We start from the raw sequence: 14,777 nt of genomic DNA on the forward strand, positions 1-14,777 counted from the left end.
AAGTGAGCATTCATTTATCATTTCTTGAGAGTTTGGTTAAAAGGTTGGCTGGCAAGAGGTGATATGTAATTCTGCTTTTTATTACACTATTAGAGTATTATTTTACTTAACATTGTGTGATTTATTTATGTGAAATTTTAAGTATAAACTGTGACAGAAAGGCTGTCTGACTTCATGTTCATGGCTTCGAAACATTTATACAAGCTTTTATTTACCTTCAGCGAGTTGAATACTCCTGCTGCAGTTCACTTCTGTCACAACACTAGTCTCCTATTGGTGACTTTAGTCTCGTCACGCAGGAAACAAAAAATAGTTCACTGGATTATGATTGGTTACCACATAGTCGGCATGCTATGAGTATGTAAACACAGCGTTTTTCATATAACGGAATCTTGTGTTTCTCTTTTATTCTCGTTGTATTTACCAATATTTAAAGATATATTTGTCGTAAACAAGCTCGTTGTGGTATTATTAATAAACCTGTGCGTGTAGTTTCTGTAATATTCCTATATTTGAAATACTTTTGCATGTTTTAATAACGGACGTAGACGAAAAGAATGGTGTGTTGAATTGAAGCAGAGCTGACAGACAGGAGTCTGAAGGTAACACTGAATTATGCTACTATTCTAAAGTCTTATTTATGTTTTTTGATGTAATGTTTAGAACTGTTCTTGAAATATTCTTTTTCTGTTCATGTCTGGATAAAGTTCTCCATAATGTAATAATGTGATGTTATATATTTGTGTACGGTACGTATAATTTCAAACAATACTAAAACAGAAAAAGCTTAATATAATGAGCAAATAGGCCTATTATCGACTTTTATTGGCTTATTTTCGTAATTATTTACTTGAACGACACTGTGGGTTTACCGTATTTTGCACATACTGTAATAGTGGTAGCATCTGTTTGTGGGTTTACCCTCTGTCGGCGTGTAATTCCGTAAATATTCCCAGTTAAAGGTTAGGTTGGGTTAACTAGGAGTTATTGTTTAGTTAACTGTCCGAAGACAGGTTTAGATCCCACAAGTGACACCAACAAGGCATCACTCATAAGGCAACTAGGCCAAGAGATAATGGGGTAAGGTGACCAGTTCATTTTCCCCTCCATTGCACACATTGCTGACTAGTAACATATTACACTAATCAGATTTATGATGCATACAAACTTCTTCATCTGACACATATCGTCAAGTGAGATGTACTGCCTGATAATAGATGTACTGTACATATCAGCCAGAACCTTAATCAGAGATAAATTGAGGGGATAGCTAAGTTATATTATGAGACCGAGAATGTGACAAGGTTAGATTGGGTTAGATGTAAGTGGCATGAGGTCTATGAATGTGACAAGGTTAGAGTGGGTTAGGTGAGTGAATATGTAAGCAATATGAGGCCCAGGAACGCGACAGGGTTACAAGCTTAAAAAACACTTCTTACCAGCGATACATACCGTTGATGTTAGAGATTATTTATTGAAATATATGTCTGAGATTTTATCTCCTTTTTAGATGGAGAAAAAGGTGACAATCTATTTTAAAGCAATAAATAAATTTTCTTATTTCTCTTTAGCGTTTGTATCGCTGTCTGCTCTTTAAGCGATCTGTATCATGATTTACTCTTTCAGGGTATATGGAAAGGTTATGAAATTGAGAACATTAGAAAGTAAAAAATGTTTTCAGCTTGAAGTACGGAAACGACGATTATTGTAATTACTGGTGCTGTGTGAAATGTCAATTTATTTTTTCTGCAGTTATTCCGAATGGCAGGTATTCAGACATGTAATTTCTACTTAGTGTAAAAATGTTTCTGCACAAGCTGGAATAAACAACTTCAACTCGTTTGACTCAATTTTGATAGAAATTTGGAAGAATAATTTATGTGAGAGACGTTCAATCTGGAGTAAAATCCACATAATTATCGGATTTAGCAGAATATATTCTACATGTCACAAATTTTGATAGTTGTGTAGGGTCTCCCTTGGCGGTGGAGTCTTAAGCAGGACGTCGAAATACAAATAGATACGTCACTTTTATTGCACGAAATACAATATATTATAAAGACTATATAAACGATTCTATTGAGGAAGAAAGCGTGAAAACTACTAGAAAGTGGAAATATTTACAATAAAACAGCTTCTGTAGCCACTTTGGTTTTACACTGCAACCATTATGGTGGATAGTGGGCCTATAGCTTATGGTTTCAACGCCATCTATTGTCGTAACGTAAGATTATAGGTACAAATTACAGAAGTATAGGTCATTCGTTATCTCGTGAAACCAAATGTTTGCGTGTGCCGTAGCTTACAGTAAGAACATGTGGTGGGGGTAATTGAGCTAGTTTGCTGCAAATAGAAGCGTAGCGAAGGAGGGAAGCTTCTCAGTTCACCTTCTTCGCCTGACGCGCAAGTAGGTTTCACGAGATACCGAATGGCCAATACAAGGTAGCCTATTTATTCAAAGCGAGTATTCGTAAGGTCGAGTGTCATTGACACGATCGGTTTGGTTGGTTTAGGCTTTTGGTATGCCTTGCATACAAAGGTATAGGTAAACCCCTTCACATGACATGAAGGTACTTGGAGGTAGAAACTCAATTTGATAGAAGACTGAGTGAACCTTAGTGTCGTTTTGGAAGTTTGGCAACGATAAAATCCCGTCACCACTCGGGACCGAATCCCGGATCTTCTAGTCCGTTGCAAGATGCTCTACCAACTGAGCTACCCGGTCGCCTTTGCTTTGCATATAACCCATTCTATTCCATCATGGAATTTTTACAGTTTAGAGATATTGTACTTAAGTTCTTTTAATGCTAATTTTAATTTTAATCTTAATTTTAATTTTAACTATTAATATGACTATTTTGTGTGTTATCTCTGTTATTTTTATGCCTGTGTGAATGATGTGATGACTTGGCTATCGAAATTGATTGCCGCTTAATGACAATAATAATATAATATAATATAATATAATATAATATAATATAATATAATATAATATAATATTAGTACATTATGCAACGAGCCTATAATGGTAGTAATTAAGACGCAAGTAAGTTTGTTTATGAAACGAGCGCAAGCGAGTTTCATAATTTTCATATGAGCGTCTTAATTACCATTATAGGCAAGTTTCATACGACTTTTTATGCTCGACCATATTTCTAACTTGAAAGTATTCAAAAGTATTCATATCATGGTTATGTGAGTAGCGAACTAACCTGAATTGTGAGATGTGCGCAGACGCGAAAGTGTTGATTTTTTCCGACTCGAATGTCATTGACCTTGATATAAGATGAACATTAGTCTTGATATAACCTGGAAATTGATTTAGAATTGAAAAACGAGATGACAAATTGAATTTATTTGAATATTATTTACAATTAACGCGCTAATTATTATAGTAACAGAACATAACCTTCTGCGACTTATTCTCCCTAGAATCCTACTAAGGATTCCCATGTAAATTAAAAAATGCAATTGTGAAACCTATTTTTAAAACAGGAGACAAAAGAAATATGAACAATTATAGACCAATATCATTACATTCATGAATTTCAAAATTACTAGAAAAATGTATTACAGTTCGATTAATGAATTATCTTGATAAACATAATATATTAAGTGATAATCAATTTGGTTTTCGAAAAAAACTTAGTACAGATAATGCAATATATCAAGTTACTAAAAAAAATGTTAGAGATTTTGATCAAGGTAACAAATGTATTGGTATTTTCCTGGACATAAGAAAAGCATTTGATACAGTGAAACATGATATCTTAATTGAGAAATTAAACTTATTGGGAATCAAAGGTAATGCTATAAACTTAATAAAATCGTATCTTAACGACAGAATTCAAATAACGAAAATTAACAATTATTCAAGTGAACCTTCAATTATTAATATAGGTTTTCCCCAAGGCACAGTTCTAGGTCCTATTCTATTTTTAATATATATTAATAACTTATTATAAAAAATTGACTTACAACAATACAATGGTGTTCACTATTCTTATACAGATGACACAGTTTTACTTTTTGGTGGAAAAACCTAGTATGATGCATATAATAATTCAAATAATGGACTTAAATTAATAAAAAATGGTTTGACATAAATTACCTTTCTATCAACGAAAATAAAACCATAATTATTCCATTCTCATTATCTGAAAAATGTAACAAACCTCCTACATCTATATTAAGTATTAAATTAAATAATTCTGATTATTGTCTTATACAGTGTAAATGTTCGATTATTAAAGAGTCCTCTGAAGTTAAGTATTTAGGCATAATTTTCGATAATCATTTAAAATGGAACCAACACATTAATTACCTTTGTAATAAATTGCGTAAAATAGTATATTCTTTTGTTTTATTGAGGAATTACTTGTCAATAAGTTTATTACGCACAATATATTTAACTTTATTTCAATCGGTAATTATGTATGGAATTATAGGATGGGGTAGCTCATTTAAATCCAATTTTAATCCACTTTATTTATTACAGAAGAAAATAATTAAAATATGTCTTCATAAACCCATTGATTTTCCATCTCAAAATTTGCTTTTAGACTTTAATGTACTTAACGTAAGACAAATTTATTATATTGTATTAATAAAATTCATACATAAAAATCGAAATAATTTTGAATTGTATTCTCATAGTTATGAAACAAAAGGTATGAATTCTTTAAGATTGTTTGAAACAAAATGCAACACTGTTACAGTATTTAATCATAGTAGTAATTTAGGCCCAAGAATATATAACAAATTTATATTTAAATATCTTAATCTTGTCAATTCTAATAGTTCTAGTATTAAATTTAAAAAGTTAGGTATGGATTTTATAAAAATTGAAAAATTGTAAATTTAAATTTATATACTATAATTGCATAGTAGACATAAGACAAATTGTATTGTATACTTATTAATTTCAATTCAGGAATCCGCCCCTAAGCACGAGTTCTTCTCTTTCAGGGGCGAGCTAAAGTTTTTTCTGTAGGCTATATATTATATGTTATGTTATAATTATTAGCAAAATAATAAATAAATAATAAATGAATTAACTAACTAACTAACCAACTAAAGAACGAACGAACGAAGAAACAAACGAAGAAACAAACAAATCACTATGATGTACAGTATAGAACAGTTTCTGCACAACATAAGAAGTAAATACCTTCATAAGGATAGATAGGAACTAATGTAATTTCTGTAGAAGGTTCGTAAATTCCAATTTGTAGGTCTGAATCGAACTTGTGTCCAGTATCATCGTAGGCGAAAGCACTATCACTGCGATCTGGTATACTATTTATAAACTTATGAAAAGCCCACTACCTAGTTTCTCAATGAGAAATTTTCTGAGAAGTCGATTAGGGGAATTGTTCATCCTCACATTAGATAAGAAGTAGTATTCTCTTGGTATGGTGTCAGCACTACGCCAAGTCTCTACCTATAGACTAGCTAAATCTCGAATGCAGAAGCTTCACCTCAACATAGCACGAAAATTTTAACTCGAGTGTTGAGTAAACATGACCAAACTTTTTATGATTATAACCATTACAGGAAAACATTACTTTCATAATAATTGTTTCGTCTGCAATCTTAAAATCGTCTTAAAGTTTTTAACGATTGGGACCGTGTCAATAAAAGTAGTACACATAAACAGCAAAAATCGATGTTTTATCGCTAACATTAAAATCGAGTTTAATAACGGTTGGGTTCAGCTAGAAACCGGTTTCAATATATCCATTATTATACTAAATTAAGTTTCAAGATTTTTGAAGTAGAATCATCTATTATTAAAGTATAGTGAGAACATAAAATTTGAATGTTTGTCTGAGCTGCTTTTGCTTCCCTAAGATATGGGAATTCTAATATTTCAATTGTTTATGATCCTTAGTTTGCATCATAATGTTATAAGAACACCAAGGAGTAAAAGGTGTGAGAAATCGATTAACCTCCACTCAACAAGTGTGTGTGACAGATGCGGCGCATATTTCATGTAATTTTGTTTTAATATGCGGTACAAATGCTCATGAACATATGAAGTACATGAGAGAAGGTCATTTTATTTCAAGCCAAAAGGAAAAAAAAAATAGGAATGTAATATGGTACCGTACTAATTTAGCATAAAATGAAGGCAGGTATGTACATTAGGTGGAATGAATCTATACATGAAATTGTTTTTACCCTGTTTTCTAAATGTAATAGTTGCAAAAATCTGCATTATCACTTAACTTAGGAATGTGAAAAATATGGAGTTTCTGTATGTAATTTTTGATATGCCTCAAGGACTTTGAAGTTTCTTAAAATTATAATTTTTTTGCCTCTTTGTATATTTGTTCTATTATTTTGTTTTTCATTACACAACTAATAAATTGCTGTAAAATCGCATAGGCTATTTAAACTTTATTTGGCAGACTCTAAATTGGGATTGCAGTATACAGTATTTTTCAGGGGATCCAAAGGGACAATAAAATAAATATGACATAAAATATGACAAAAATTCAATTTCAGTCCATTTATTATTTTTTTTATTTAGAATTTATTCTTGGTTTCTTTTTCATGTCTTTCTGAGTGGTGACTAAAACAACCGGTGCAATTATCAACTTTCTTTCTGTTCTTTGCTCTAGTAAAACATTCTTTCTTGTTTTGGAACACAGCGGTCTTTATCACAATTAGGCCTACAGTATTAAATTTTTTTTGAATTTGCAACTGCATAAATATCAAACAGTTTGTTTGCTTCTTCTTTGAATTTTGCAATGTTGTCATTTTAGTTGTCACTATGTCGTTTCTTAAAAGGTTTCCTTAAGTTTGTGTATTGATCATGGTAAGCACGAATCTGTTGTAATATTCTTGTATGACTGACTTTCGGAATTTATGCCTTTATCTGAATTTCATTAATTTTGAGAGAAAATCTTTCTGAAATCTTTCCAACAGTAGATTCTTTTGATTTGAAGTCAGATTTTAATTCATTTTTGACCCATAGATAATATTTCATTAAGTCGTGATAGGTAATTATGATGGGTTCAGCTCCTCTGGCATTACGAATACAGGTTAGAAGGTCAGATTTCTTGTATTAATATTAGAGATATTCTGATTTAAATTCCCTGCAACATAAGGAGAATGAATTTCCATTAATTTTATTACATAAATTATATCATACCTAGAGTTTTATGATTATTCCCAATTTTCTTATAAATTTAGGTTTCTGTAACACTTCAAAATGAAATAACAAGGGACCAAAAATATACACAGTCTTTTAACATGTGTTTTTTTAACATGTTCCTGGTTCCTGTTCAGATTAAATCACTGGAGAATGTTCTCTCGCTAAAAAATCTGAACCTCAAAATTTTGTGAAAATTTCAAAATATGATGCTCTTGGGTCACCTCTAAATATTAATATATTTTGCATTGTTCTTTATGATATCACCCTACAACTTTTCTCTGGTATTACATTTTAATTCCATAAACTTCATATTTTCACTCCATCCTAATGTACATGTATACTATAGTTGCTGAAATTGAATGCTTTGTGAAAGAATTGCTGTAATGAAAACGTTCTAGCATCGAAGAATGAATCCATAGTCTATATTGCTTTATGATAGTTAAGTTATTATGCAGATAATTGTTTTAAAATATAAACTGAAAATATATTGTGTAATGACGACATGATAACGAGGAATAAATTCATGGTATAGAATTTCTTCTTCGCACACTTTGTCACTACGTTATTCGCAATAACTCAAGTCCCTTAGCATGTTGCGAAGAATATTCTAATTCATCTCCATAGTTTATGAACTTAATTCTAACTCTATAGACGTGTATATTGCATATCGATTGAATTCTATCATATAAATTATTACTTTTTCGTATAGGCTTTATCTCAAATTAAGTAAACACACTCTAGTAGTTAAAATTTAACTGAAGCTGTATAATCTTTAGTGCATTGTAAATATTAATAATTTATATATGGATGTCACTGTTGTATTGATTAAGGCTGATTGATAGGAAGAGAAGCCCTTATGATCTAACTCTGCCAGCGAAAATAATAAAACATTCTATAAAGGTTCTAGTTTATTTTTTTACATAATTTAAGGAAAATACACAAATAAAATAATTTGATGTGCACTCATTTATAAAGATAACTAATAGGTAATAGTTTACTGAATTGTATACAAGATGTTTTTATAACTCCCCTCCCCCCACAAAAAATGGCAGGAAACAGAATCTCGATGATTGCGCCAATACAACTTTGTGTTATATTTTTCCATTATTGTTTATAATAAGATATATGGATGTTTTTTTGCTTAATATTGTATGTTTATTGTATTTGGCTTTTGGTTATTGAGTATAAAATTGAGGCTTTCTTCTATAAATAAAATTAAGTGATCAAACCATAATCTGGGCATTAGCCGATTTGCTCTTTCCTTGCTCATTGATTTTACCTCAGTCTTGGTCTGCCTACATTACTCCTTCATTGTGGCCTAATGGTCTTAACTACTCCAGATTAAAGAAATAAATAAAAATAAAATATATACTTAATTAAATTTTAAAAAAAAACATACGATGAAAGAGTGATGGAACAGAGAAAAATTTACTCCGGGGCCGGGATTTGAACCCGGGTTTTCAGCTCTACGTTCTGACGCTTTATCCACTAAGCCACCCACCCCGGCGTCGGAAGAATCGTCTTAATTTTAAGTTGCAACTCTTGGGTTCCCTCTAGTGGCCGCCCTCTGCACAACGTCATAGATATCTATGAACGTAGGACCGAAGTCCACACATGTGCTGAGGTGCACTCGTAATGAGTGACTAGTTGGTCGGGATCCGACGGAATAAGCGCCGTCTTAAATCACGAAGTGATTTACGCATATCATATATATTATTATAATGTACCGAAGTACATATGATATTTCCATGCAGATATTCTGCGTCATCATACGATGAAAGAGAATTTTTCTCCGTTCCATCACTCTTTCATCGTATGATGACGCAGAATATCTGCATGGAAATATCATATGTACTTCGGTACATTATAATAATATATAAAAAAACAGTTGAACGTAAGACACATGGTAAAATGTTTTCTTCTTCGTGTCTGAACTACAGCTGTTTTACTCGTAAATTGAGTTAACCCTGGCAGTCATTTCGCTAAGAAGTTCAGTAATTCATTTAAGTGACACTATGTCAAAATTCATCTTTATGAAGGAGGAAAATAACGAAATTCGTCGTGGTTGTCTATAGCTGAGTTTCCGAGATTTCCGAAAAGCCTAACAACCAGTTTAATTAAAAATAGAAGCAAAAATGAAAACCTGGGCAATGTTGGGTGTTTCCAGTTAGTAGTTATCTATTAATACACCGTATATAATTTGAACTGGTAATGGAAATTACGAAAAAACAGCTGAACGGATTTTAATTAATGACCCCTCATTTTGAAGCTTGGCATCGAAGGATGTGCGGAAAAATAGTAGTTTTCAGTGGAATGTCAATTTTCCTACAAAATTTTCCAATTTTCCAAAATCCATGTGTTGTTAGTTTTGAGAACTAATGACTTATCTGAATAAAATAAAATACACACACCACAATAAACAGTATTACACGAAGGCCATAACCTGCAGGATTGACGACATATTTAGAGTTCAAATGGCTCAGATTCTCTGACATCACAATGCCTTCATTTGTATAATTTTTAGAAAATTTTTCTACATTGGTTATTAAAAACCTCAAGACTTACAGGTCTGATTCTCTGATATATAATTTCCTTAGTAGAGCTGTGAATTGGATAATAAAAACTACAAAACGTAAGAATGTATGATGACATTATTACCATTAAAAATGAAATATTATTATAGTTAATGCAATAAAGTGAGTATTTATCACTAATTATACACATTAGTGCTATAGTGATGACATGAAAGTGAAATCTTTTGGGATTATATAAGTAGACGTAGGGAATATCTTAAATTAGATCTTAATTTATATAATTTACTGAGTGACGGCTATATAGTATTGTATATGTTACTGAAAACTGTTAAGCTTCTGTAAGGTAACGATATGTCTGCCTCCTTGGTCTTGAGGTAGCGTGCTGGACTCCTGATCAAGGTGGATCGGGTTCGATTCCCGGTAGTGAACTCAGGCGGATTTAATTCGGACCTCTTCACGGGAACTGGTTGTCTGTCCATTGTCCCAGTGTGTGTGGTGTCTTGCAGTGGTCCCCGGGTACCCTGAACCAGTAAACGGGGAGTTCTGTAATGTGTGCGTGTGTTCAGTAAAGTTGTGGGTCTAGGCATAATAAGGCTCAGGCTGGGGTGCCGAAATTAGTAAAAAAAAAAAAAAAAAAAGTAACAATATTGTAGCAAGAGCTAGCGGGAAAAATGAGTCTGCCCTCTACATTTCAAGATAGTTCACGAAGCATGCAGCAACTGTACCAAATGCTATGTCTATGGTTCGAAAGTATGGCAAACCTGACATTTTTTTCACTCTCACCTACAATTCGCAATGACCTGAAATAGCTACTGCATTACTCCCACATGAAAAAACTCACTGTCTTTCTGACATTATTACTTGCGTTTTCGTATTGAAACTCAAGAACTGAATGAATATGGATAGGTGAAGGAAAAGTATTTGGCATAAAATAAAAACCATTCAGAAAGAATATGTTTCGTTATTATGGAAGCAAATAACTTTCAAATGTCTGGTTTTCTTCACTGAAAATATATACGAAAAAATTTTATTTGTACTTCTAATGAACTTAGTTTGCAGCATTTGTTGCACAAGCCACTTGTATATGTATAATTTAGAAGATGTTATGTTTTATTTAACGACGCTCGCAACTGCAGAGGTTATATCAGCGTCGCCGGATGTGCCGGAATTTTGTCCCGCAGGAGTTCTTTTACATGCCAGTAAATCTACTGACATGAGCCTGTCGCATTTAAGCACACTTAAATGCCATCGACCTGGCCCGGGATCGAACCCGCAATCTTGGGCATAGAAGGCCAGCGCTATACCAACTTGCCAACCAGGTCGACGAAAATTTAGAAGATATTATTGGCTTACATTGATATAAAATGTATATTGCCAAATTACCAGTATTATTGTGAAATCTGAATATTCAAAGGAAATTGTAATACTGTATTCTCTTGTGGATATTCGCGCGGACTAAGATTCATTCACGGATGCTGCAATTTTTTTCAAGAAAAACTGATTCAGAAAAATGTTGATTGTTCTACTAGCCTTTTAGGTTTTTAGAGCAAGAAGGGTTTCATGAGAGTGTAGTCAGGGCAGAAAAATACAGCATGTGTATTCTGCTCTCTTTTCTTAACGGCACAGGAATAGTAACCAAGCGCTATGCCTACTTCACTTGCATGATTGTAGTTGAAAACTGTACGTCTCTGAAATCAAATAGATCCTGGACTTTGCAATGAATCGCAGTATGACGCTGGCCACGTTCATCTGGCCCCGTATGCCCCTCCACCCTCTCGCCCTGCTCTGGACGTCGTCGGCCCACGCCACAAGCACGCAGCGTTTACCGATAGGGCTGTTGATTGGTGGCTGCCATTAGTATGCTGGGTCCAGCACCGACACTCGTTATTTTAATGATTCGTTAAACGAATAACTTGGTTCTACTGATTGGCAATAATGAGATGTCAGTTAGTGGTTTCAGAGCAGGGATATTGTTTGTTTCCTCTCGAGAACATTGAAACCTTTCTCCGTATTCAACTGTCGATATGCGTATGTTTCTAGTATAAAAGTCATTTTAACTTGAAGTAACAACAAATAAATCACGTTGCTTTCGTCTAATTTTAATGCTAAATATCTGTTAATAAATGTTGTGTTTTAAGCGGCAGCATTTCTGACCATAAAACCAACTAACCCTATGGAAGTATTCATTATCTGCTTTCTATATACTGTACAGTAGTGGCAAAAAAAAACTGGACCGACCCTTGTAGCTGATTTCAGAGCCTTGTTCACTCCAGATCACGATAGACTGGTAACTAAGGCTTTCGTGGTTCGAATCCTGCCTGGGAAGGAAACTTTTTTTTATTCCTTATTCAAATTCATTCTCAATACTTTTCGATTGCAGCGATATTTTACTACTTAATTAACTTATTATTCCCAGAACATGAATTTTGCCAGCAATCGAAAAGTATTGGCAATAAATCTGAATAAGGAACAAAACAAAAGTTTTCTTCCCAGGCAGGATTCGAACCACGAAAGTCTTAGTTACTAGTCTATCGTGGTCTGGAGTGAACAAGGCTCTGAAATTAGCTACAAGGGTCGGTCCGGTTCGGTTGTTTTTTTTTTTTTTGCCACTAATGTACATACAGTACGTAGAGCAGTCAGTATGAGTCCGCTGTGTAAGAGGCGCTCGCCGTGCGAGAAGTCTGGCTCGCGTGCTACGATACCCTTCCCCTCTTTTGCCACAAGAGGGGTGGCAAGGGTGAATAAGTGCTCGGTTGGTACGAATCATACAATTTCTTACGTTACAGTAGGCCTATCTACTCAAAACAACACGCTGGGACATATTAGCGAGATCCTATAGAGTTTTATATTGTATATTTAAGTATTATCTTGGTTTTATTATTTTATTTTTAATCTATGACTTATTTTGTTGAGGTGTTGGAAAAAAAAATAATTGTCGACCTGGTTGGCGAGTTGATATAGCATTGGCCTTCTGTGCCCAAGGTTGCGGGTTCGATCCCGGACCAGGTCGATGGCATTTAAGTGTGCTTAAATTCGACAGGCTCATGTCAGTAGATTTACTGGCATGTAAAAGAACTCCCGCGGGACAAAATTCCGGCACATCCGGCGACGCTGATATAACCTCTGCAGTTGCGAGCGTCGTTAAATAAAAAAAACATAAAAATTAACTCTTTTTTATACAAATTTATACGTTTATTTATGGGAAGTTGAGCCATTTTTGTTCATTATACAATTAAATTACCTTAGGGATATAAGTGTAATTACGAATTACTCAAATCGCACCATTAGTTCTAGAATCAGCAGTAGCGATATTCAATCTTAGCATGAAGGTTGGTTATTCAAGATTTCAAGACGCAATCACGATGGAGAGGAACATTGTATCGTGTATGTATTTTATGTAGGCCCAATAAATTTAATGTACAGCGACATTACGATCTATATAATTCCCATGAATAAAAGCACGTTGCGGGAGATGATAGGACGAAAATGATTGACGATTATATTTAAAAAATACATTTGAAATTTAAGTATTGTATTAAAAATTTAACTAAAAGTTATATCGCTGTGTTGGTAACAATTTTTAAAGTTTTACTGTGGTTATTATTTATTTGTTTAAATTTCATCTCGCTCATACGTTTACAGAAGAAGTAATACCAATATTTGGGAGCACTTGTAGTTTTTTTTTTTTTTTTTTTTTTTTTTTTTTTTTTTTTTTTTTTTTTTTTACAAATTAATCTCAACAAAACTAGGCGAAAACCACGTTAGACAGATTCTCACATTATTAGGATAGTTTTCAGGAAGGCTGACATTAGAAGAATTATTTCTAGAGAACATCACAAAATTTAGAAGATTGAAACTTTCACGAATGACAAACCCAGATGTTTGTATTATATACATATCTCCATACATACTTATGGCTTTTAAGGAACCAGGAGGTTCATTGCCTCACATAAACCCACCATCAGTCCCTATCCTGTGCAAGATTAATCCAGTCCCTATCATCATATCCCACCTCCCCAGATGTTTGTATTATGTGTGTAAAATCAAAATAGATTTGAATTATTTTAGTTTTATTTTGAAAGATTCGTGAGTATGTAAAAACTTTGAAAATATGTCAGGATATAATCTACTGCGCATTTATTCATGAATGGGTGTGTCATTCACAATATAATAATGTTTCAAATTGTTTGTGTTATCATGTGAAATAACTTTCATTAAGAATTGTTGTCAAGTATACCTCCAAAGAAATATTATTTAACGTGATTGTCGAAACATAAATTTCCTAAATAAATTATCCTAGTAGGACGTACACCCCTTGCTGATGCTTTCGTGGTACACTCACAGCGTTCGCAAAGTGACTTTGGTACACTACAGTTCGTAACCTTGCCTGTATCCTTGACATGTTTATTGTTTGTCCTACGTTGTTTTACAGTGGCCATGTGCCATATTGCCCATACATGTGCGTAATGACTTTCTGTTGTATTGTGTTGCGTAGGTTTTGAAAAGTGACTGAAGTCCATTTGCACTAAGACAGTAGAAGCTGTTTTATACTTAAACCCTCCAGGAAGGATGGGTAAAATAAGTGAACAACATACTACATATTTCACTTCTCTTCACTTGATCTTATCGAAAATATGGCACACGATGACGTAAGAACTTTGGGGATAACAGATTCGACGATTAGTCAGAAACATCTTGTGAATGTATTCTTTACAAGAATGTTGACGGAATGGGCTAAGTGTCCCAATCTTTCAAGTAGATGATTATTTTTTTATTTGCTTATACCATTCTTTGAGTTCTGTTATAATGTGAACATGATAGATACTATATAACTAGTTCAAAATATAGAAATTATATTGAAATATATAGTACGAGTATGTAGAAACTAAAAGAAAAACCAGAAATAGTGCATTGATTTTTCATGTATGTTGTGAGTAGTTTTTGTAACTCTTGCAAGTCATACTCAGAAACTAACAGATATTATAGGTGAGGCACACTAAAAAAATACTTCATCAGCGCATGCATTATGTCTCCCACCAGCAGGACAGGCGGGTTATCACCTTAGCATTCCTTAAAAATCA

Source organism: Periplaneta americana, chromosome 9, assembly GCF_040183065.1.
Source record: "Periplaneta americana isolate PAMFEO1 chromosome 9, P.americana_PAMFEO1_priV1, whole genome shotgun sequence".
Taxonomy (NCBI): domain Eukaryota; kingdom Metazoa; phylum Arthropoda; class Insecta; order Blattodea; family Blattidae; genus Periplaneta; species Periplaneta americana.